This window comes from Arvicanthis niloticus, chromosome 1 (genome assembly GCF_011762505.2).
Source record: "Arvicanthis niloticus isolate mArvNil1 chromosome 1, mArvNil1.pat.X, whole genome shotgun sequence".
In the NCBI taxonomy this organism is placed as follows: Eukaryota; Metazoa; Chordata; class Mammalia; order Rodentia; family Muridae; genus Arvicanthis; species Arvicanthis niloticus.
Window position 1 is genome coordinate 7,901,631 of NC_047658.1, and position 22,073 is coordinate 7,923,703.

At 48.4% G+C, this 22,073-nt stretch overlaps 1 protein-coding gene across 6 annotated transcripts in view; it reads right to left on the reverse strand.

Annotated features, from left to right (window-relative positions):
- Window positions 1-22,073, reverse strand: part of Sipa1l3 (signal induced proliferation associated 1 like 3) — a 202,876-nt gene that overhangs the window by 83,907 nt on the left and 96,896 nt on the right. Inside the window, exon 1 of one of the 6 annotated variants that reach the window (XM_076931179.1) lies at window positions 5,881-8,464. The exons of the other annotated variants lie outside the window; for them this stretch is intronic. The gene's annotated coding sequence lies outside the window, so the exon portion shown is untranslated. Of the gene's footprint in view, window positions 1-5,880; window positions 8,465-22,073 lie in introns of those variants that run through there. 6 annotated transcript variants of the gene reach the window in all.

The window sequence follows — 22,073 nt, forward strand, 5'->3', positions numbered from 1 at the left end:
CCCACACCATCGCAGCCATCTTCCCTGCTTCCCATTTCCCTCTGGGCTTTAGAACACACCTATTTCTCTAATTCACAAATGGCTTCCTATCTCCGTGTGAGTGGGAGACACTGATGGGTCCTAGCATCACAAGAAGAGGCAGGGAGGCTTGGTTCTTCATGGTCCAGCACTGTCCTGGCTGTTAATGAACCCTTTGCTTTTGCCCAGAACCCTGCATCTGCTACACAGGCATGCAACTGCTGAGCCACAACCAGGCCTGAACTTTCACCCTCCATTTCTCTTTTTTTAAGACATGCTTTCATATGTAGCTCAGACTTGTCTTGAACTTGTGATGCTGTTGCCTCAGTAACCTCTGGAGGCCCAGGACTATAGGAATACTGAAATTGTAAGTGTATTCCACAATGCCTGGTTAGTTTTATGTCAACTTGACGCAACCTAAAGTCATTAGGGAGCCTCAAGAAAATGCCTCCAATAAATCTGGCTGTGGGCAAGCCTATAAGGCATTTTCTTAGTGATCAATGGAGGAGGGCCTAGCCCACTGTAGTTGGTGCCATCCCTGAGCTGGTGATCCTGGTGTCTAAAAAAAGTATGCTGAGCAAGCCATGAAGAGCAAGCCGATAAGCAGCACCCCTCCATGACCTATGCATCAGTTCCTGCTCCCAGGATCCCATCTTGCTTGAGTTCCTGCCCTCACCGGTTTTGGTAATGAACTGTTAACTGTGAATGAAATAAACCCTTTCCTCCCCAAGTTGTTTGGTCATTGTGTTCTTCATCACAGCTACAGAAACCCCAAGACAGGAGCATTACTGAGAAACTGCAATATGTATCCACAAAGTAAAAGGTGAGCTGGACATGGGTAGGGAAGCTGGGTTGCAGCCTCTGGTGACTGGTAGGTCCCACAGATGGAGATGTTCATATCCACTTATGGACTGACTCTACTATTAAACCATTAGTTCAGGAACACAGGATGCTTTCCAGGATGGCTGGTGCAGAGCTGTCTTAGTGGAGAGTTGTGTGGCCCCCATACTGCTCAAAGGCGGATTTTTTTTCCTCTGATGTCAGCACACTGGGGCTGTGTGCGACAACTAGTGACTCAGCAGGGAACCTGGCTTGCTGTGGTGTGCACCTCCTGCCAGATATGCTCTCCCGATGTTATTTGGCTTCTAGTTCTGTGGACACTTCTAATCGAACCTTGCTGCAAACACACACAGATGTTCTACAGGCCTGCAGCTCTGCACACATCTCCCCAGTGCAGTTCTGAGCTGAGTGGTTCCCACAGCCTCTGGAGTATGTTCGGTGTGTCCTATACAAAACAAACAAACAAACAAACAAACAAACTCCAAACAAACAGACAACAAAACCCCCAAACCTCCTAGGTCTTCCCAATAGGGAATCCAGTTAGGAGAGAAGCATGGTGTATGCCTCAGAATTAAATGGCTAGGCTCCAACTGGGGTGTGCCGTGCCAGTGACTGACAGCATCCCAATCTCACTGTGAAGTGGGGAAATTCCTGCTTCTTCATCACCATTGTCCTTCCAGGCTGAGCATCCAAAACTTCGAAAATCTGAAACATTTTAAGTGTCACATGGGCATAGTGACACACATCAATCCTAGCCCTGAGTAGCAGAGGCAGTGAGAATATGAAGTTCAAGGATGTCCTTGGTTACATAGTGCCAAGTCCTTCCTGGCAACAGGAAACATTCATTCATTCACTCATTCACTCATTCACTCATTCACTCATTCACTCACTCACTCACTCACTCATTCATTCATTTTCAAGGTTTAAGTGCCAATATGATGCTACAAAAATGGAAACTTCCCCTGCTGATTTCTGTTTGCAAGCATTCTGGACTTCATTTGTACTCTCATTCTTCCAGGAAGCTTTGGAGAGACTTTGTCCCCCACCCCTATTATGAAAACAGGGCAGGGTCCACTGAATTTGGGGGAGAGAAAGTAGTGCATCTCAAACCATAGTATACCTGGGCCTACAGAGTGTCACTCAGTAGCAGGGACACTGGCTTAGCTTTTCCTCTGGTTCCCTCTGGCTGGTGCTCCCCTGGTCCTTATCCATGCTTGCTCCTCTGGGCTTCCAGTAGTTCTGTGAGTTCCTCACTGACTGTGTCTGAGTGAGATTACCAAGCTTCTGTGGACCACATACCAAGAACACAGCTGGGGAAGTCTGAGTTGGGAAAGGCTGGGCAGCCCCAGAGTCAGCAAAGGCAGAAGAGAAGGGCAATCAATGGCTAAGAGTCAGCAGGTCCCACTGGGTGGAAAGTGTGCTGGTTTGAATATGTATGGCCCCACAGACTCAGGTGTTTGAATGCTTGGCCCACAGAGGGAGGCAGTATTAGGAAATATGACCTTGTCAGAAAAAGTGTGTCACCGTGGGGGCAGGTTTTGAGGTGTGACACACAGTCTCTCCTTGCCGCCTGCTAGATCAAGATGTAGAACTTTTGGTTCTATCTCTAGCACCAGATAGGCTTGGATGCTATCATGGTTCCTGCCTCGATGATCATGGACTAAACCTCTGAAGTTGTAAGCTAGCTCCAATTAAATGTTGTCATTTACAAGAGTTGCCTTGGCCATGGTGTATCTTGGTATTTGTGGAGTGGGGTATTTGTTGTGATAGGCCTGACCATGTTTTTGTTTGGAGAACTGTAGATTTTGGGACTTTGGAATAGGAAAGTAGTGGGATATGTTAAGTGGGGCTTATTGGGCCATCCTAGTAGGAGCATGGAAGACAGTGGTGCTAAGGGTGATTTGAACTGGGGGGGGGGGGGGGGGAAGTGGGAAGGGGGATGGCTCAAGAGGTTTTAGAGGAGAATTTTAGTATGCCTAAAGAACATTCATGTGATATTTTGGTGAGGAATGTGGCTGCTTTTTTTTTTTTTTTTTTTTTTTTTGCCCTTGTTCAAAGAGTCTACCAAAGGCTAAGGTAAAGAGATTTAGATGAATTATAATAGCAAAGGAAATCTCAAAACAACCTAGTATAGACTCTGATCTGTGGTTCATTCTTATAAAGAGAGTTTGATATAATGGAGCAAGCTAAGCAAGAAAAAATACAAAATGTATGGTTCAATGATTAAAGGGGCACCAGGAAGTGGAATGGAGCTAAATCCTGTGTTAAGGGTTATTAAATGGAATTAAGGGAGTAGAGACCTTGGGGCAAGATTCCACTAAGCTAAGCTTTCACTTTGTGAAAGGGAATTAAAGAAAAGCTTGGGTCTGGATGTGGTGGCACATGCTTTTAATCCCAGCACTCAGGAAGAGAGAGGCAGCAGATCTCTTAGTTCAAGGTCAGCCTGGTATATAGAGCATGTTCCAGAACAGCCAAGCTTAGGCAATAAAGTTAACCATCAAAACCAGAAAGCTGGTGAAGATGTAACTTAACAAGGAGGTCATGTTCCAGTCCCGGCAAACAGTAGAACTTGGCAGTTTTGGCCACATAGTTCTGGCTTTAGAACCAAGAATAGAAGAAAGGGGTTATGGAATCTCCCTCCATGACTAAGGAAAGGTGCTGAGGCCAGGTGTGTGGCAGGAGTGTCCCTGCATGGAGGCCTAGAGAGGCCACTGCATGAAGCCGTGAAGGTAAAGCCTGGGTTGCCTTGGAGACCTCAAGTTGTTGGAGATGCCAGAGCAGTAGGATACCCGCCAGGGAGAGCTGCTAACTGGGAGTGGAACCAGCCCAAGAAAGGGAGACGTGTGCTGCAGTCAACAAAGCTGAAGGAAGCTGGAGATCTGCGGAGAGCTTTGACATCAGACATGGAGATGAAGAGTTTGGAGTTGGTTTTCAGATTGTTTTGGTCCAGTATTTTCTCACTATGATGCCTTTTGGAATGGTAATGTATATTGTATAATTGCCATTTATGTGGAGGTATGTGATCTGTTTTTTGATTTTGATCTCATAAGGGATTAGAGTTAAGGGATTGCATGAAGGTATGTGATCTGTTTTTTGATTTTGATCTCATAAGGGATTAGAGTTAAGGGATTGCATGAATTTCAGAAGAGACTTTGAACTTTGGACTTTTAAACATTGTTAAGACTGTGATAGACAATGGGCCATTTGAAGTTGGATTAAATACATTTTGCATTATGTTATGGCTACAAGCCTATGGGGGCCAGGGAGTGGAATGTGGTGGTTTTAATAGGTATGGGCCCCATAGACTCATGTGTTTGAATGCTTGGTCCATAGGAAGGAACAGTGTTAGAAGGCATGGCCTTGTTGGAGAAAATGTGCCACTGGGGAGGCAGACTTTGAGGTCTCATATGCTTAAGCTATGCCCAGTGTGACACAGTCTCTCCTTGCCACCTGCTTGATCATGATGTAGAACTCTTGGCTTCATCTCCACCACCATGTCGGCCTGCATGCTGTCATGCTTCCTGCCATGATAATGGACTAAACCTCTGAAACTGTAAGCAAGCCCCAATTGGGGACAAATTTTGTTCTTTATTAGAGTTGCCTTGGTCACAGTGTCTCTTCATAGCAATAAAACCTTAAGACAGCATGTGACCAGACTCTATCCAAAGGTGGCAATGAAGATGTAATTATTTTCTAAGAAGCGGCCCAGGGATGGTGGCTCTAGTCCTGGTTTGAGAAAAGGGCCATGAAATTAGATGTGTCTCATTCTTTTCTGCTGCAGGTACAGCATGCTGCTGGCTTACAGCTTTTGTTGTTTCACGGTCAGAAGCTGGTGGGCCTTGCTTCATACTGAACCCCCAAGACTCGGGCAGATAGGAGACTTCCCTAGAGCATCCCTTTGACCTTAATCCTTCCATATCATTGGCTAGAATGAGGTCATGTGGCCATTCCAGTTGCAAGGAAATCAGGGAGTGACAGAATCATACTGTGGTTGTCCTGACTGCCTGTGGGCCAGTGGAGCTTTGGGGGCTCTGTTAGAAGAGCAGATAATCAGTGGTTAGCCTATGTTCCCAGGCTGCTACTTGTGAAGTCTGGGGGCTCAAGTGGAGTGAATGTTCCCAATGAGGCCTTCAAATCTTAGGGTGGTCTAGCAGAAGGGGGGGGTCCTCTGTGGGCTATAGTGTCTTCAGCAAGCTCAGGAAAGACACAAAACATCCCACATGAAATGCATCCCACTCTTCCCCAGTAGCAGGCCAAACTTCCTTTGTGGGACTCTGCCACTTGCCTGCCCACAGTGGTTCTATCCTTTGCAAGCACAAACCATGTACCCAGTCTGGTCCACTAACACCAGTGAGGTCTTTGTCCAGAATGCTAGAGCTGCAAACTGCAGCTATCTTTTGGCTGAGAAAGGAGGATGATCTGTGAAAGAAGGAAGCTAAGAGTTAGAATCTGAGGCTCCAAATCAAGCTGGGCATGAAACCGGTTCCATTCCACCTCTCACCACTAAAGGCTTCAGTCTTAGAACAAACACTTACATGTACAGAAGCAGCATGTGCAGCGGCAGCTGTGGGGACTGCCATCTTCCTGTGGGCCAGGTTCCTTTCTAAGCACCTGTCGTCTGTTAACTGCTATTTGCTAAGCCTCACAACTCCACAGAGAGGCTTCCATTACCACCCCCATTTTACAGTCGAGCACACAGGAGCAGACGGATGAAGCAATGTGCCCAAGGCAAGGATGTCTGAGCCCAGCTCTTTTATCCCTGATCTGGTGAGCCCCAACCTTTCCTGCAACCACAGGCAACATGCCGGACTCTGCGGCTTCCATCTTCCCCTGTGGGAAGAGACAGACAAATGCTTCTAGATCCAACCATTTTCTTGTTCAGCTGTTTACGATGTCACTGGGAACAACTCACTCACACTGCAGATAAAACCCTTCCGATCTCTGTCCCTGCGAGGGATAGTTAGGATGGGCTAAGCTTCGTTGCAGTAACGAATGATCCCAGATATGCGGCAGGGTACTCACATATATGAGAGATCTGTCACAGGCTGGCTGATGGCTCTGCTCATGTCACCTTGGCTTCCAGCACAAAGCAGCTTTGCTTGGGATGACGGCCCAAGGTCAGAGGAAAGAGGAGTGGCTAAAACACGCCATGACCCTTAAAGCCTCCTGCTCAGGAACAACACTCCACTCCATGGGCCAACTTATACAGACAGCACTGATGCAGATGGGGTGGGTCACCAGAGAACTCAGCACAGAGGGCAGCTGCCTACCTACTTCTGCTGCATCTGAGTTGAAAGGCACGCCCCTCCTCCCCACCCATGGCTGAGGCTGGGACTGCCCGTATAAGCCTTCCTATAGGCCCTCCCTACTCCTCTTTCTTCAGTCCTCCACTCAAGCCCTGAAGATTCTCCACAGCAGTCCAATCCTCCCTGGACCCACAGGCCTGGCCTCAGAAGCAGTGACTTCTCTGTGGACAGCTAGCTTCAGCCGTGGTGTTCTTCCTACTACAGTTCAGATTCTCCTTGTGTCCTCAGACAGAGGACAGAGCTCAGTGATGTCACCTTAGCCCTTGTGCTTTCACTGGCGGAGGCAGGAGGATTGTAAGTTTAAAGCTAGATTGCCTACACAGTGAGCTTCTGTCTCAAACAGAACAAGCAAGCACTAAAATGTGTTCACATAGTCAACCTGTCCCAGTCACATGACTGATGCATTCACTGTACCAGCTCTGAACACGTGAAACCCACCATTTTAGTCAATGTACCCCTTCTCCCCCTAAAGGTAAGCTGAACAACTGATTCCAGTATGCAGCAGCATGGGGGAGGGAGGGGTTGGGCAGCAAGCCCAAAGACAGTACCTGCATCTGGGGGCATACAGTGTTTCTGACAAGGTTATGGGGGCATGGCTAGGGCAGTCAGGAGGGCATGTGTAACAGGCTCAGTAACAGTATGACCTGCAAGTACCAGGCAGTCTAGGCTCTTTTCCTTATTGCTCTGATAGAGCACCCAAGAAAAACAACTTGGGAGAAAGACAGGCTTGTGCTTTGAGAGAGTTCACTGCATCATGGTGGAGAGCTCAGGTGGAACAGGAGCTGACCTGTACTCCTCTAGCTCAGCCTGTGGCCCTAAATCTGCCAGCTAGCCCCACATCCAAAAGCTTCTATTATCTCCCAAGGCAGTGCTACTTGGTGGGGACCAAAAGTTCAAATACACAATTCTGTGGAGTGTGCTTCAGATTCAAACCACAACATTGGGGATGGATACTGCTGAGGGTCATATGTGGTACAATTACTGGGATAAAGGACTCTGGAGACCTCTGCAGGAGATGCTCCGGGAAGCAGAGCTGCTGAAAGCCTGGTCCACCTGCTTCCTCTGTCCTCCAGTTGTTGCTGGCCTGCTGTCCTCTTCCTGCCACCTCCACGGAGCTCTCAGGGCTCCAGATGACTGAGTCCACCAGGTGCTGGGAATACGGGTCTCATATGCTTCTTATTGCATGCTCTTGGGGAAGGAAAGGGATGATGGGCTAACAACAAGACAAAGCCAGATATTTCCTGCCTATGCACCAGGTTCAGGCTTCCATGTTAGACCGTACTAACCTGTATGCAACAACAACCCCACACAGCAGGGACATCCACCATGCCCAACTCATTAAATGGGCAAGGACAGTGACATGACCAAGCCCCGCAGCTTGGCAGGTAGCGCAGCTAGGATCCAAACCCTGACAGTCTGGTTCCTACCTCTGACTACTCTGCTCCAAAGAAAAAGTGAGCTGTGGGAACACATGACTGACACACAGACTCTGGAAAAGACAGCAACAGCTTAGTGGGTCCAGGTGAACCACTAAGAAGCACGGGGCTTCTTCCTGGCTGTCCCCGATCTCAATTGAAGTTTGAGAAATACCAGAAACCATGCTACCGTATCCCCAGGAGCTAAGAGGACGGACACATTGGAAATCTTATTAGGAAGTGTCGAGGCAAAGACAGCCCATTAACCTCACCCTACTGATCCAGGCCTTGACCATGAAAAGCTATGTTTTGTATTCAGTACCAAAAAAGCCAGAGGAGTCATGTTTCCAATTGGAAAGGGCAGTGTGCATCTACAGTACTCAACCTGGCCCTGGTGACCTGCCCTGCCTTTAAGGGTGTTTAATAGGCATGATTCTTCTCCCTTGGGAAAGAGGAATAGTAAATGAAAATTATATATTGAAATTCTTGGCATGCACTCTATTTTATTTTTATACCATAGCATGTCAAGGCAGGTGCACGGGTGTTCACGCTGCTGTCATTCTGCATGCTTTGTACAGAAGAGCCACGACAGCCAGATGCCTGGGAGCAGAGGCCAGGCTGAGTGAATTCCTTGATCCAGGAAGGACAAAGCACTTGTAGCAAAAGTGAGACAGAGTAGAGGAGGGATGATACAAGATGCTCAGGAGCCCAAAGCTGGGGGATGAGAGTGCATGCCGAATGCGTGCTTACAGCCTGAGTGTGTGCTTACGGCATGCTAAGCACATGGCAAGGGCTTTATGCATGAACCTGTTTGATCCACAGGACGAGTCTGGGAGGGAGGAGTGGGTGCTCCCCTTGTCTTAAAGCTGATGGTCCAGGTGCGGTGGTACATGCCTGTGACCTCAGCACCTGTCAGGGGGAGGCCAGAGGATCATGAGTTGGATGCCAGCCTGAGCTACACGTCAGACCCTATTACAAAACACACCAAAGTCTGCAGACTCACTCGCTCCACAGTTGGGCAGTCCCTGTGTCAGCCTTGCTCTTGGGCAGAGTCCTCAGGTCCGCCATGCAGAGGCTGAGCTCACTCAAAGGCTCACACTACCACGTCACCCTTGTTTTGACTTTGTTCTCTTGTATAATTGAGTGCATATAGGTTAGGGGCTTGTGTGATCATGTGACCATAAAGGAAGAGAGAGGAAAAACAAAACAAACAAGCAAACGAGTCAATGCCTTGAGAATCCTCGCCACCAGATCTTGGAGGTTTCCCCTGCACAGCAGCCATAGCATTGAGGACTGAAGCAGAGACCACCCAGGCTTCATTCTGCCTGCCACCAAACTAGCTAGACTTTGCATACACAAAGGAGCCTTTCTATACTTCAGTTTCTCATCTGTAAAATGGAGAAGATGATAGGGCGTAAGTCTGAGCAGAGTCCTATGTCTGCGGAAGTCAAGGCTCAGCAGGCTCCCTGCCCGGTGATGCACTAATGTATACTAAGCAAATCAAACGAGGCCTTGTGATGGCTCCTTGCTGCTGCAAGTCCTCTTTCCCAGGAGCCCAGAGCCTGGTGGGGAGGTAGCCCCTGACGCACCTGTGGGACCAGATGGTCGAGGGAAGGTGTCACAGCTCCCCCAAAGCACATGTGGCATGAACATCTTGTTCCAATCTGGGCACAGTCCCACTCTCTGGAAAGTAAATGAGACTCTGAAATGCACAATTGGAACGATATGCTTCCTGGCATGTGAGTTTAGGAATGGGCCCACCCAGAAGCAACAGCCAAGTCCTAGAAAGGGGAAGGATACGCTAGAGCCATGCCTCAAAGACAGGAGGAAGGGCCTTTTGGGGTGACTATATGATGGGGGATGTGGCCTCTGTTCCAGGCTGCCTGTGGGTGTCATCAGCTCACTGGCAAGCTATAACACAGGGGTCCATGGCTGCTGCCTCTCATTTCCACTATCATTGTAAGGGGCAGGTGATTCCCATGGGCTATAGCCAGGCCAACCCCACAGATAAACACTTAGGGGGTCCCCCTAGAAGGCTTGCTCCTGTGGCCAAGCTAGGCTCCTGGGCAGAAGATGGCGTCCTGTCAGCATGGAGCCTGACTTGCAAGCTAATTCCAGCTAATTGCCACCGAAACCTGCTAGGATCACATCTGTTGGGCCTGGAGATTAAATCAATATTTGACAATCTTGATTAAACACAGCCAGGGAATCCTTGTAAAAGAACAGCTGTTCAAGCCGCATCCTGTTCCTGGGGGGTTGGGAGGAGGGCTGGGCTGGAGAGTCTCTGACTCTCCATGTCTTCACCTGAGGATGGCTGGGGGGCTGGGAGGACACTGGGGATAGGTATTAGAGAGACCCCAGGGAAGCGATGAGAAAGGCTTCTGCAGGGAGGGAAGGGGGAGAATGGGGTGTGGTGCAGGATACACCCTAGGTAGCATTCTGCCACAATGGTAATGTCTCATCCTAACTGCTCCCTGATCCCTCACTGCCACATCCTTGTCACAGCACAGGACACCAAGCCCTGGGCTCAAGCCTCTATCTACTGTCAAGGGAACACTCAAGCAAAATTCCCTCAAAATAGGGAAAGCATCAGAGATGGCTCGCAGAAAGGGGGAAGACCTGGGTTTGCTGACTTCAGGGTCAGCTCTGTGACCTGTCAGCAGTGCAGCGCATTTTGATGGTACCAGATGTCACAAGTGGGAGAAACGTACCCCCTACTTCTGTTGAGCTGGGGCCTCAGCTGCAGCCTGCTCCACACAGCAAGGGTGTCTCTATACCAAACCCCACCAATCTCTCCCTTCTCTTACTTCCCGTTTCTCCCCAACAAAACTGTCTTTATACCCTGCTGATTCTACATGTCACTACATGGCACTTCCCCCCGCTTTACAGAGAAGAGCTCCGAGGCTCAAAGCAGCAAGCCACCTACTGAAGACCACAGTGAGACCAAAGGTTCAAATGGGACTCGAACCTTGGCACATCAAATCCACAGCCATCATAATCATGACCATGAATACAGCCCGATAAATGCCTGCCCTCAATCTCTGATGACTGGCAGCAATGTTCAGGCTCTGGTAATCAGCCTGCCTGGGATCAAACTGCAGCCCCACTAAGTACCATGGAAATCTACAGTGTCACATGTGTCCTTGCTAGTGCACCCAGCAAGAAGGTTCCCATAGGTACTTTGCACAGTAAATGGCACTGGTACTGGTAACTTTTTTTTTTTTTTAAAGATGTATTTATATCCTTTGGAAGCTTGCAATGTCTGTAAACTGCTTCAGGATTCTGGGAACTGAACCTGGGTCCACCAGCTTTTTAGCTGCTAAGCCATCTTTCCACCCCTGGGGATACAGCTCAGTGAGAAATGTTTGCTTAAGCAATTGTGATGCTGAACTGACAATACATCGAATGTGGGGGAGGAGCGAGAGACATCCACAGGCCTTTAAGACATTGGCCACTCACTGTTCTATCTCTGGCTCCCATGATGGTGCCAAGGTCAGGGTAGCAGGCCTGGGAGGAGGGAAAGGCTGAAGAGAGAGGGCTTGGTGGGTGAAGAAGTGCCTGCTCTGCGAGTATGAAGGTCTGAGTCTGAATTCCCAGGATTCACAGAAAAGCTAGGCATGGCGGCATTCACCAGCAATACCAGGCAGAGGCAGACAGATCCCAGGGGCATGCTAGCCTGTTTAGTCTAGCCTAAAGGGTGAGCTCCAGATTCTGAGAGGGGCCTGCCTTTAAAAAAAAAAAAAAAAAAAAAAAAAAAAGTGGAGAGCAATGGGGGAAGACACCTGAATTTGATCTCTGGGTTCCATGACACACGCATGCATACATATATGCATATTCTGTCCCGCAAAGCAGCACTGCAGCAGGACCGACCCCCTCTGTCTGTGGCTTACAGGAGGCTTACTTGACTCACACTTATCCAGAAATAGAACCTTTCAAAAAAAAAAAAAAATTAGTTACTATGACCAGCGACTGAAGTAAAAGAAACAAAATAAAAACCAAAAGCCAATATGGAGCTCAAAAGAATGGTATATTATCTTTTGTATTTAAAAAAAAAATCATCATATTAAAATTAATGCTAAAATTGTTGTGGCCATTTACCTCCCTTCTCTCCAATTTAGGGCAACACAGGGGAAAGGTCTAGAAAGCTGGCAGTGGTTCCTTCCGGGCGGGAAGTAACAGTGTACAAGCTGAGTGTGAGGATGCAGACTGTAATCCCAGCACTTGGAAGCTGGAGGCATCTGGGTCAGGAGGACAAGGTCATCTTGGCTATTCCGTTTGAAGACGGTATAAGCTCCATACTCAGCGAGCACAGACAACTAAATTGTATTTCTAGCTCTAAACAATGTCGAATATACTTGTCTTAGATATCTAATTTTTCTGAGTGGTTCCATCTTCACACACACATATACGTACAACTTCATATATGCATATAATATAGCTTAATAATGTCACTCTCCTGATGTCCCTGAATACTACTCATCCCCGTTTTTAAAAAATAACTCACTAAGCTGGTGGTGGCGCACGCCTTTAATCCCAGCACTTGGGAAGCAGAGGCAGGCAGATCTCTGTCGAGTTTGTTGCCAGCCTGGTCTACAGAGCTCTAATAGCCAGGCCTTGTTAGATATGTGATTTTTTTTAAATGTATTTATTTTTATTTGTGTGTGTGTGTGTGTGTGCGCGCGTGCGCGCACGCGCCTGCATGGGTTTATGGGTACAAGAGGGGTTCAGATCTCCTAGAACTAGAGTTCCAGGTAGTTGTGAACAGCCTGACATGGGTCCTTGGATCTGAACCTGAGTTGGTCTTCTAGACCTAAGCTAGTAAGGGCCCTTAACTGCTGAGCCTCCTCTCCAACCCCTAATTTTTAAAAGTCTATAAATGTATTTCAACATTTCAGCCATAAGAGCATTGTCTTCGGAGACCTGTGGATTTGTTTTGTGAGTCTGCAGATGACCTATTCTGACTAGGGGGTTGTACACTTGTGAACCACGCTAGACAGTCCACTTGGCCTGTAATCCTTTCTCTCCCTTAGAAGCAATCACCTGCCCTCCAGCCACGGGCAGGGTGTGTGTGAAAACACACCTGTTGGGGAAAGAGCACTTCTTCTAAGGTAGGAAGGGCCAGGAGATGTGGCCTGTGCCCACAGATGCAGTCTCAGAGCAACTAACCACAGGTTATCTGGGGACAGAGGAAGGGAGGTGGGCACAGATCACAGGGGATAACAAGATGGCAGGAACATGAATGCCAGTCCTGCGCCTGCAACAGCACTACAGAAGGCTCTGGAAGGGTTACAGTATCCTCTCATGCTCACTGGTTTGGCCAGCAGATGGTGAGAGCTGGCTGTTCTGTTCACTGTTCCATCCTGCCCTGGGGCAATGCTGCAGGGGCTGCTGCCTCAGGCCAGGTGGAAGGAGCTAGAGGCACAGGCTCCCAGAAGGCCAGTGCAATGGTGGCCCACAGGAATGGGGCCCTCCAGTGCCTTTTAAACAAAGCACACACACACACACACACACACACACACACACACACACACACACACACACACACACAGACACAGACAGAGAAACCTTTCTCCAGGCAATTTGGCAACCAATTTAAAAGTAAAAATGTTTTTACCCTCTGAACTAGTATTGCTACTTCTGGGAATTGATCCCAAAGAAGTAACTAGAGATGATAAAAAAGATTAATGGCATTGATTATAAAGGGGAACAAAACAAAGAACATAGCACTGGCCCTAAAGGCTTGCGGAGTAAGGGGAACTCGGCCCTGCATCCGCTGATGATAAACATTCCTGCAGCAGCAAAGAATACACACATGCTCAGAGAAAGGCTGGGACAGACATTCTGGAAGCAGAGCTGTGTGCTCCATTATACGTTCACAGATTTCCCAAAATGCTTTAATCTTTCCTTTCCCTTCCATTTCCTCTCCCCTTTTCTTCTCTTTCCTTTGCCGTTTGTTTTGTTTTTCTTTTCTTTCTCCTCCTCTTCCTTTTTTCAAGACAGGGCTCTGGAAACTGGCAGTCTTGGAACTCCCTATGTATTTCAGACTGGCCTCGAACTCCCAGAGATCTTCCTGCCTCTGCCTCTGGAAGTATATGACTATTTGCACGCGTGTGTGCACGCACATCACTTGCAAGGGTGGGGTGCAGGTAGAAACCCCCTAACCTCGAGTTACAAATGTTTCTAACCTAACGTGGATTTTTTTACAAGTGCACCAAGCTCTTAAAGCACCCTCCAGCCCAGCCTCCACTTCTCTTTCCCTGCTCTCACTATACAGCTAGGGTTGGCTTTAAACTGAACCTCTCCTCCTTGAGTCACTCCAGAGAGGGGGCATGTTTTAATCTTCTTCCCCTCTGGATCCCAGCAGACCCCAGGGCAGGCAGTGTCACTCCCACTGCAGGTGAGGCGATAGGGGGCACTGATGTCTGTCTTTATTTCCCTTCTTGAACCACAACCTGGGTCTACAGAGTGGGGATGGAGGCTGCTAACACTGTCCCCTAGGACACTATGGCAGGTGGGTACACTCAGACTCACTCTCCCTTGAGACAAGTTTGCAGTGGGCTGGGTCAGAGGATGCATAGCCAGAGAGCAGCTCTGGAGGGTGAATTCCAGTTACTACAAAGGTAAAGGGAAGTCTGGTAGGGGGAGGGGAAGTCTTCTGTGCCAAAGACTGCTTTCTTAGTAAAAAGGAGTAGCCACGCCCAGCATTTCCCTTTCAGCCTTCTGAATTTGAATGCTTCTGTTCTGTGTGCCCCACCCCCACCCCCACATACACTTTATTTTTTTCTTTTTTCTGAGACAGGGTCTCATTATGTAGCCCTGGCGGGCCTGAAGTTCACTCTATGGACTAGGCTAGCCTCGAACTCACAGATTCACCTGCTTTCCCTCTTGAGTGCTGGGATGAATGTTGTACACCCCTTGCCCACCCATCTGAGCGCTGGATGACAGGAATGTGTCCCTAGGCGCTCAGATGCTGTCCCCACTATTATTCTCTGTCTAGACATCCACCAGACATCTTCTGTCCAGGGACAGTTGCTGATTTGGCTCCTAAGCTTCGCCTTTACCTGGGGTTTCTGTCTTCCGGTAGATACACCAGCCATGGGACAATCACATCTACTGTGTGACCCTCCTCATCAAGGCCGTTTGAGGACTGGAGGAGACGATCCCAGCCAGTATGTGGACGAGGCCTGTTCTCCACCAGGCCCTGCTCTGAGCACTGTTCCTATGTTGGCTCATTTGATCAGCGCTACCCTCCTAGAGAATTACTGCTATCCCCTTTTACACAACAGGATCGGACACAAGAGAATCAAAGTAACTTGCGTAAGGTTACATTGATGTAAGAGACAGAGCTGGGTTCAGATTCTGCCCGCTGTCTAAGAATGTCTTAATGGCTAAGATTCCCCACTTTGGACCATAACCAAAGGTGGCTTTGTCTGTGGCTTGGGGACACCCTGGAGCCAGATCTGAGTGGAAGGTGGAGTTCACTTCCTAGTGCAGAGCAAACACTCACTGGCTCCCCAAAGCATTCCAACCCCTCTTTTTTGTTCACCTGCCAACCCCGAGGACAAAAAGGCTTGTGGAAGAGAGGGGGCTTCTGATGAGAGAGTAAGAGGGAGGTGAAGCGGACACTTCTTGTGCTTTGGAAAGTTCTATCAAATGATGGTTTGCTGGGGCAGAGTGTCTTGCTAAAGCAAACACGTGAAAGAACGAGTATGAAAGAGTATAAGTATGACCGACAGACAGTGGTGGACAAGCACCCGAGCCTTGGTTTGCTCCATCTTGCTAGTATGGTTCACCTTACATAGCAGTGTGGAGCTCAACTTGTGATAATACCGCCACTGAGAGAAACTCCCCTAAGGACTGCTGGAGAGGTTCCTGTGGCACCTCAGGTGAGCCTGGCAGTTTTGTCAGGACTGAACTACAGCTGCTTGGAGTCTGCTTGCTGGAAGGACTGGAGAGTAGCTGCCAGTTTGTGCCTGCCTGCCGAGAGGACGGCTCTGCAGCTCCTAAGTGGTACTTGGTGTTTGCTGCAGGACTGAACTGCTGACAAAGAAGACGGAGCTCGCCTCCATAGAACTATTGCTGAGCAGGTCCGCTTGCCCACATCCTAATGACTTTTCTCTTCCACTACCTCTGCTGGCTGGTGGGCTGGAGGAGAGGGAGAGGTTGAACGTTTATTAAAAGTAGGTTGCCTACAAGTAGGCAGTCCTAGTTGCTTCCCCACAGCCTCCTGCTCCATGGTCCCCATCCCTTCCTGCCACATGAATATAGGAGGACATGACACCAGGGACCAAACCATATAGATACTATTGCTAGTTCTATTTTATAGACACAGAAGCTCTGTGACTTAGAGAGTGTTCACCTATTTGCTATGCTACATGCTGAATTAGGACTCTAATTCAGATCACTGACTTCAGAACTTCCCTTCCCGAGTGTGTCCTCTCATTTCTTTGCAAAGAGATACCTGGTACTGACCAGACTACCCATGGAGATGGCTCTGTGTTAAGAGCACTTGCAGTTTGGTGACCAGCACCCACATCCGGCAGCTCACAGCCACCTACCTCCAGCTCCAGCTCCTGGGGATCTGACACTCTCTTCTGGCCTCTGCACACATGCACATAAAGACACATACCCATATACATTAATAAAAATGATAAAGAACAAATCTTAAAAACGTTGTGGTAGAGCACTTATTTATCAGCATGTCTGATCCCCTGCACAGCAAACGAACAGAGAAACAAGCACATCTCCAGACCACATTTTACACCCATCAGCTGTCTGGTACAGAGGAAGCAGAATGGTAAGAAGCAAATGTAGGCCAGAGGAGTGGTTCAGTGGTACAGCATCCCAGTGATGGGATGGGGGTGTGGCTCAGCAGTAAAGAACAGTTGTCTTGTATGTATTGGACACTGGGTTTGAGTCGCAGCACCACAAAAGCATACAAAAAGAAAACTTAGAAACCAGACCTATGATCAGCGAGAAGTATGGGGAGGAGCTTGGGTGGAACAAGAAGGAATGCCCTCTCTTACACCAGCCCACCATTTGCTGCCCAAGGCAGACCCTGAATTGAGTCTCACAAATTCATAGGGGCACAGACACTCTCTGAAGCACTTTCTGCTGAGGTGTGGATCTGGTATAATATGGTACCTCATACTAGGGGACCAGAAACATGAGCTGTGGCCAGACACCAGGGGACAGTTGGACTATCACTGCTGGAGCATAACAATGTGGCTAACTCTCAAAATAAGATGTTTTATGAAAACCGTAAGAGACAGAAAACACACACCCGAGGCTGTTTCTGGAAGCTGGTACATTTTTTTTGTTAGGAGTCAGGGTTTCTTAGGTAGTCCAGGCTGGCCTCAAACTCACAGAGATCTACCTGCATCTGCCTCCCAAGTGCTGGGATTAAAGGTGTGCACCACCACACCCAGTTAAAAGCTGCTTCTTTACTGAAACTTCAAGATATATTCTGCAAGAATAGGTCCACAGCCACAGCCATACACTGACACTTTGAAAAGAGGTAGCAGTGGATGGAGGGATAGAGAAAATAAAGGAACAAAATCGACCCAGTATGAGGTGAAGGTAGTTCTTCTAGCAGCAGACCAGCTATTCATGACACTAGTTTGTTTCTCTCCCTGTGGGGATGTGAGGGTGAAGGAGGTGTGCAGGAGAAAAAGACACAGGACTCTGGACTTTTTCAAAGGAAAACCACCTGCTTTATTCTCAAAAGCCACCAAACCATTGGGTCTGTGAACGTGTGAGCTCCAGGAAGGAACAGAGCAGAGAGGCCTCTCTATCCTGTGGTGGGCATTGAGATGCCTGGTCAATTCCCACTTCCTCAGCTCCTGAAAGAGGTACTCCAATTGGTCAAAGGCAACAGTGAGTGGCTCCTCTCTGATCTGACTGGCTGATTGGCAAGAACACATGACCTAAGCTGGACCAATTGTAGCCTGAAAGGGATTATAGCTCACGGGGGAAGGGTCTGTTCAATGTGATCTCTCTCAATGCCTATAGACAAAAAAGCACGTGGCCCTAGATGTCACCAGAAGACATTCTGGGACCTAGGGATATGAGGAGGAAGCCAAGGTTGAGAGCTGGCATCTGTGACACACATGTTGAGTGGCTGATTATATCCACTCTGGTACTGCCTACCTCTGGACTTGTACGACGTATGAAATGGCTTTCCTGTTTGGCCAGATGGTGCCAGTGTGTTTCAAGCACAAGAATCTCAATGTAGATTTGCATGTTAGCCAGCTGTCTTTGCTCTGTTTTTCTAAGGCAGGTCTTGTTACATAGTCCAGGCTGGGCTTGTGATTCTGCTGCCTTGGGCCCCTGAATACTAGGATTACAGACATGTGTCACTACCCGCAGCCAGCCAGTTATTTTTTGATTATTAAAGGAAAATCTATACAAGAGAGGAGTGGGCAGCAGCAGTAGGAACAGGAAGGTGAATCCATTCCTGTGTAAAGAGATGGCTTGCAGCTCTCAGGTGGAGTGTCCCCAACTCGGAGGGCACAGAACAGCACTCAGTGAGGTCCTGTGTATGCGGGGGTTCGGGGAAGTCCCAGCAGAGTGGCCTACTGCATCCTTCCTATCCTCACAACAGCTGCCTTGCAGCAGGTCCCTGTGTTCTGCTGCTCCCGATAGCAGCAGGGGGCTCATCCCGAGCAGCTGGGGCTGAGGATGAGAGGCTGGCTGGCTTTCCTGCAGCTGCTCTGTTCCTGCATCAAAGGTTGCATTTGAGGATCTGGGCCACTGCTGTGAGCTCTGAGATGGCACATGGCCCGAGGACCTCGGCGCGTGGACCTCCCAAGGCTCCCAGCTCCGCATCATCTCATCTGGTGAAAGGGCATTGGCGAGGAGTGGAAAACAAAGGGAAGGTCTCTCTGAACTCAGCCTGCCCAGGGCCAATCTGTAAGCAGTTGGGCGACCTGCTCCTGTGATTTGACTGTAAAGCACTGAGTCACAGCTTGTCACATGGATTTGGAAAGCACTTAGCAGAGAGTGCCAGGCACATGGCTATTTCATTACTATTGTTATTTGACAGTGTGTAGCCATGTATTTAATCCCAGAAATATAGTTACATGCTGTAAACTATAAGTTTTTAGAATATATTTGATGATTTGTGTGTGGGCTCTCTCTCTCCCTCTCTCTCTCTCTCTCTCTCTCTCTCTCTCTCTCTCTCACACACACACACACACATACACACACACACACACTCACCCCTTCCCCCTTTTCCTTTCTTTTTAGCCTGGAACTTCGTAGGTAGCTGAAGAGGATGTTGAGTCACTGATCCTCCTGCCTCAGCCTCTGAAGTGTAGGAATTACAGGTGTGAGCCACTATATCCAGTACATTAGCTACTTTTGTACTGCTTTGATCAAACACCACAACCAAGGCAACTTATAGAAGGAAGGGCTTAGTTTGGGCTTATGGTTCCCGAGGGTAAGAGTCCATGGCTATCACAGCAGGGAAGTGTGAGCACGCATCAGACATGGCAGTAGGAACAGCTGAGAGCTCACATCTTGTACACAAGCAGGAAATAGAGGGAGCAAACTCCAAACGGCAGAGTCTTTAAACTCTAAAGCCTAGCCCTGGTAATGCACTTCCTCCAGTAAGGCCTCCCCAAACAGTACCACTAACTGGGACCAAGGATTCAAATGCCAGAGTCTATGGGGCCATCTTATTTGGACCACCATAACCAGTGGTATTCGATGAGTTTTAACATGTCTACAACTGTAACTCTGGCTGAGGATGCCTTGCAGGCAACTGTTTGGGAGCCTTGTGGAGGCCCAGGGGAGATGACAAACCTATTTCTACAAGATGAAGAGGTTGGAGCCAGGGAGGCTTTCCTGTGCTTAGAGTCAATTGTTCCCTCCCTCCCTCCCTTTTCTACTAAGTGTGTGAACAAACAAGAGGGTGAGCCAGCAGCTGGGACCCTAGCAGTCACCCTGACTCTGTCATTTGAGGGCTGGTCTACTGTCCTCCTCCTACTCTCTGGATGGTGAGGTGACTTTCAACATCCTTGGCTGCTGTTCTCTCACACTGATTCTTAGTCCCCAATCTCTGTTCAGCTGCTAGAACCATTAAGAGATGCAAAATCTGGCCAGCTCCCTCCAGGCCTGAAGGTTGGCTCTTGGCTTCTTGGCCACGGCCTTCCACTCTTTCTGTCTCTGTCTCACTGCAAGCTTCCTAGGTTTGGAGACAATGTTTCCCTGTGTAGCCGAGGCTGGCCTAGAACTCCAGATCCTCCCTTCTCAGCCCCATCCCTGCTCAGTACTAAGGTTACAGACATGTTCCACTATGCCAGCACCACTGGCAACTTTTTTCTTTCTGAGACAGTCTCACGTAGCCCAGGCAGGCCACCAACTCAATGTGTAGCTCAGGATAACCTTCAACTCCTGACATTCCTATGTCTGCCTCCCAAATGCTTACAGGTACATATCACCATGAATCACTAGTAACTTTTCAAATGAATTTTTTTTTTTAGATTGTGCATTTTCCTTTATTTTTATGTAACAGATTTGTATTTAGAGTCTCTTATTAGGGAACTCGAGCAAGACAGTAGTCTACATTTCACATAAAGACACAAAAGAACACTTTGCACCAACTGATTCTATGAAGTTACAAGAACAGTGATAAGTTAACGACTGCCACCTGACTGTTCCAAGCCTGGGTATGCAGGGAGCCAATTAATCTCATCAAATAACATCTTTATTGAGATTACTGTAGATTCACATGGGATTATGAGACATAATAGAAAAAATTACTAAACCTAGTTTGTAAATGCTAACACTGGGCATAGCTCTAGAACAGTATCATAACCAAATGGTTTTACTCATAACTATTGATTTTACTCAGACTTTTTTTTCTTTATTTTCTAAGACAAGAGTCTTACACTCTACAGCCCATGTTGTCCCAACTCCCTGGCAGAGCCCGAGTTACCCTTGAATTGTGGTTACTCTCCTGTCTTGCCAGCTTTAATCACCTGGCCATAGTCCTTCCAAGGACTGGGCACTCCCCATCCTGCTAAGATTACACCATATTCAGCTCTTCTTCTTAGACATTTTAATTTGTGTGGCAGAGTTGCACAGGCACCATGGTGAGTGTGTGTGGAGCCACAAGAGGACTGTGTGGCTGGTTCTCTCCTTCCTTCCATCTGTACGTGGGTTCTAGAGACTGAAGTTGGCTGACTAGGACATTACCTGCTGAGCTCTCTTGCCACTCCATTGTCCATGTTTCTATACGTGGTGTACGAGAGAGAGTATGTGTGTGTTTCTCTACAAGCTTATCGTGTGCACGTTTATGTACTCACTGCACCCTGACAGGAACAGAGAGGGTGTGGGTGACCTTCAATCAGTGAGCCCCTGGGTTTCACCTGTCCCCTGTTCTGGAAGACTTCATCACTGCAAAGATCCCTCTTTGCTTCTGGCCCTGACCACCTCCAGCCAGCACCTACTCCTAGCTGTGTCAGTTATGTCTATGGTCAGCTCTGTAGTCTTTCATGTTCAAGTGCTGCACACTGGACTCACAGTACAGCTCTCTTTACTCAGCACTGTCCCCCAACGGCTCCTTCAGCCAACTGACACCCCACAGCTCTCTCTGCCGAGGACTACGACGCAGCACAGACACGCCACTGCTTTGTTTACCTGGATACTGGGGCTGTTTCCAGATGTGGTAAGGAGCAAAGCTTTTTATGAACAATGGTAGGCAGATTTCTGTGTGCATATAGGTTTTATTTCTCTGGGCTAAGTGCCTAAGAGTTCACTGGCTGGGTCATACGACAGCTGTGTACTTAGTTTTTATGGAACTGTCCATGTGGTTTTGCACGGATGCTTTACTTTCCATTCCTGGCAGCACTGTCTGAGGGACCCAGCTCCCCACACTCCTCACTGGTGACTCTGTTCAATTCCTCAGCAAAGGTTCCTTACGGGGCTGTTGTGCAGCAAGTACCGTTCTAGAGTTGGGGATGCAGCAATAAACAGGACTGCAATAGAGCTGTGGTGGCTATTGGGAGGACTGGGAGGCTAGCCTGTGCTAACTGATGAGACCTCCACCTTGAAACACCAAAAGACAGGAGTTTACTGGCTGACTGGCAGACAGGTAATATACAAATCCACTGAGCAATTATGGTAAGAGCTGAAGGAAACAGAGTACATAATGATAAAAAATGCTGAGTACATGGGCTCTGGCTACAGGGCCAGGCAGGCTGGAGCCCAATTCCAACTCCATTTACATCTACTGTGAATGTATAGCACAGGCAAGGGACTTGACTTACCTGCATGTCAGTTCCCCACCTGTAAAACCAGATTGCAAGCCTGCTCTCACATCATGTAGGCTGTCTCAACAGAAGTAAACAGAAGGCTGAGGGTGCAGCTCAGAAAAAGAGTGCTTGCTTAGAATCCCCCAGTGAGAGGCTGGGGGCCTGGCTCAGTGGTAGAGCCCCTGCCTAGAATCCCCCAGTGAGGGGCTGGGGTGTGGCTCAGTGGTAAAATGCTT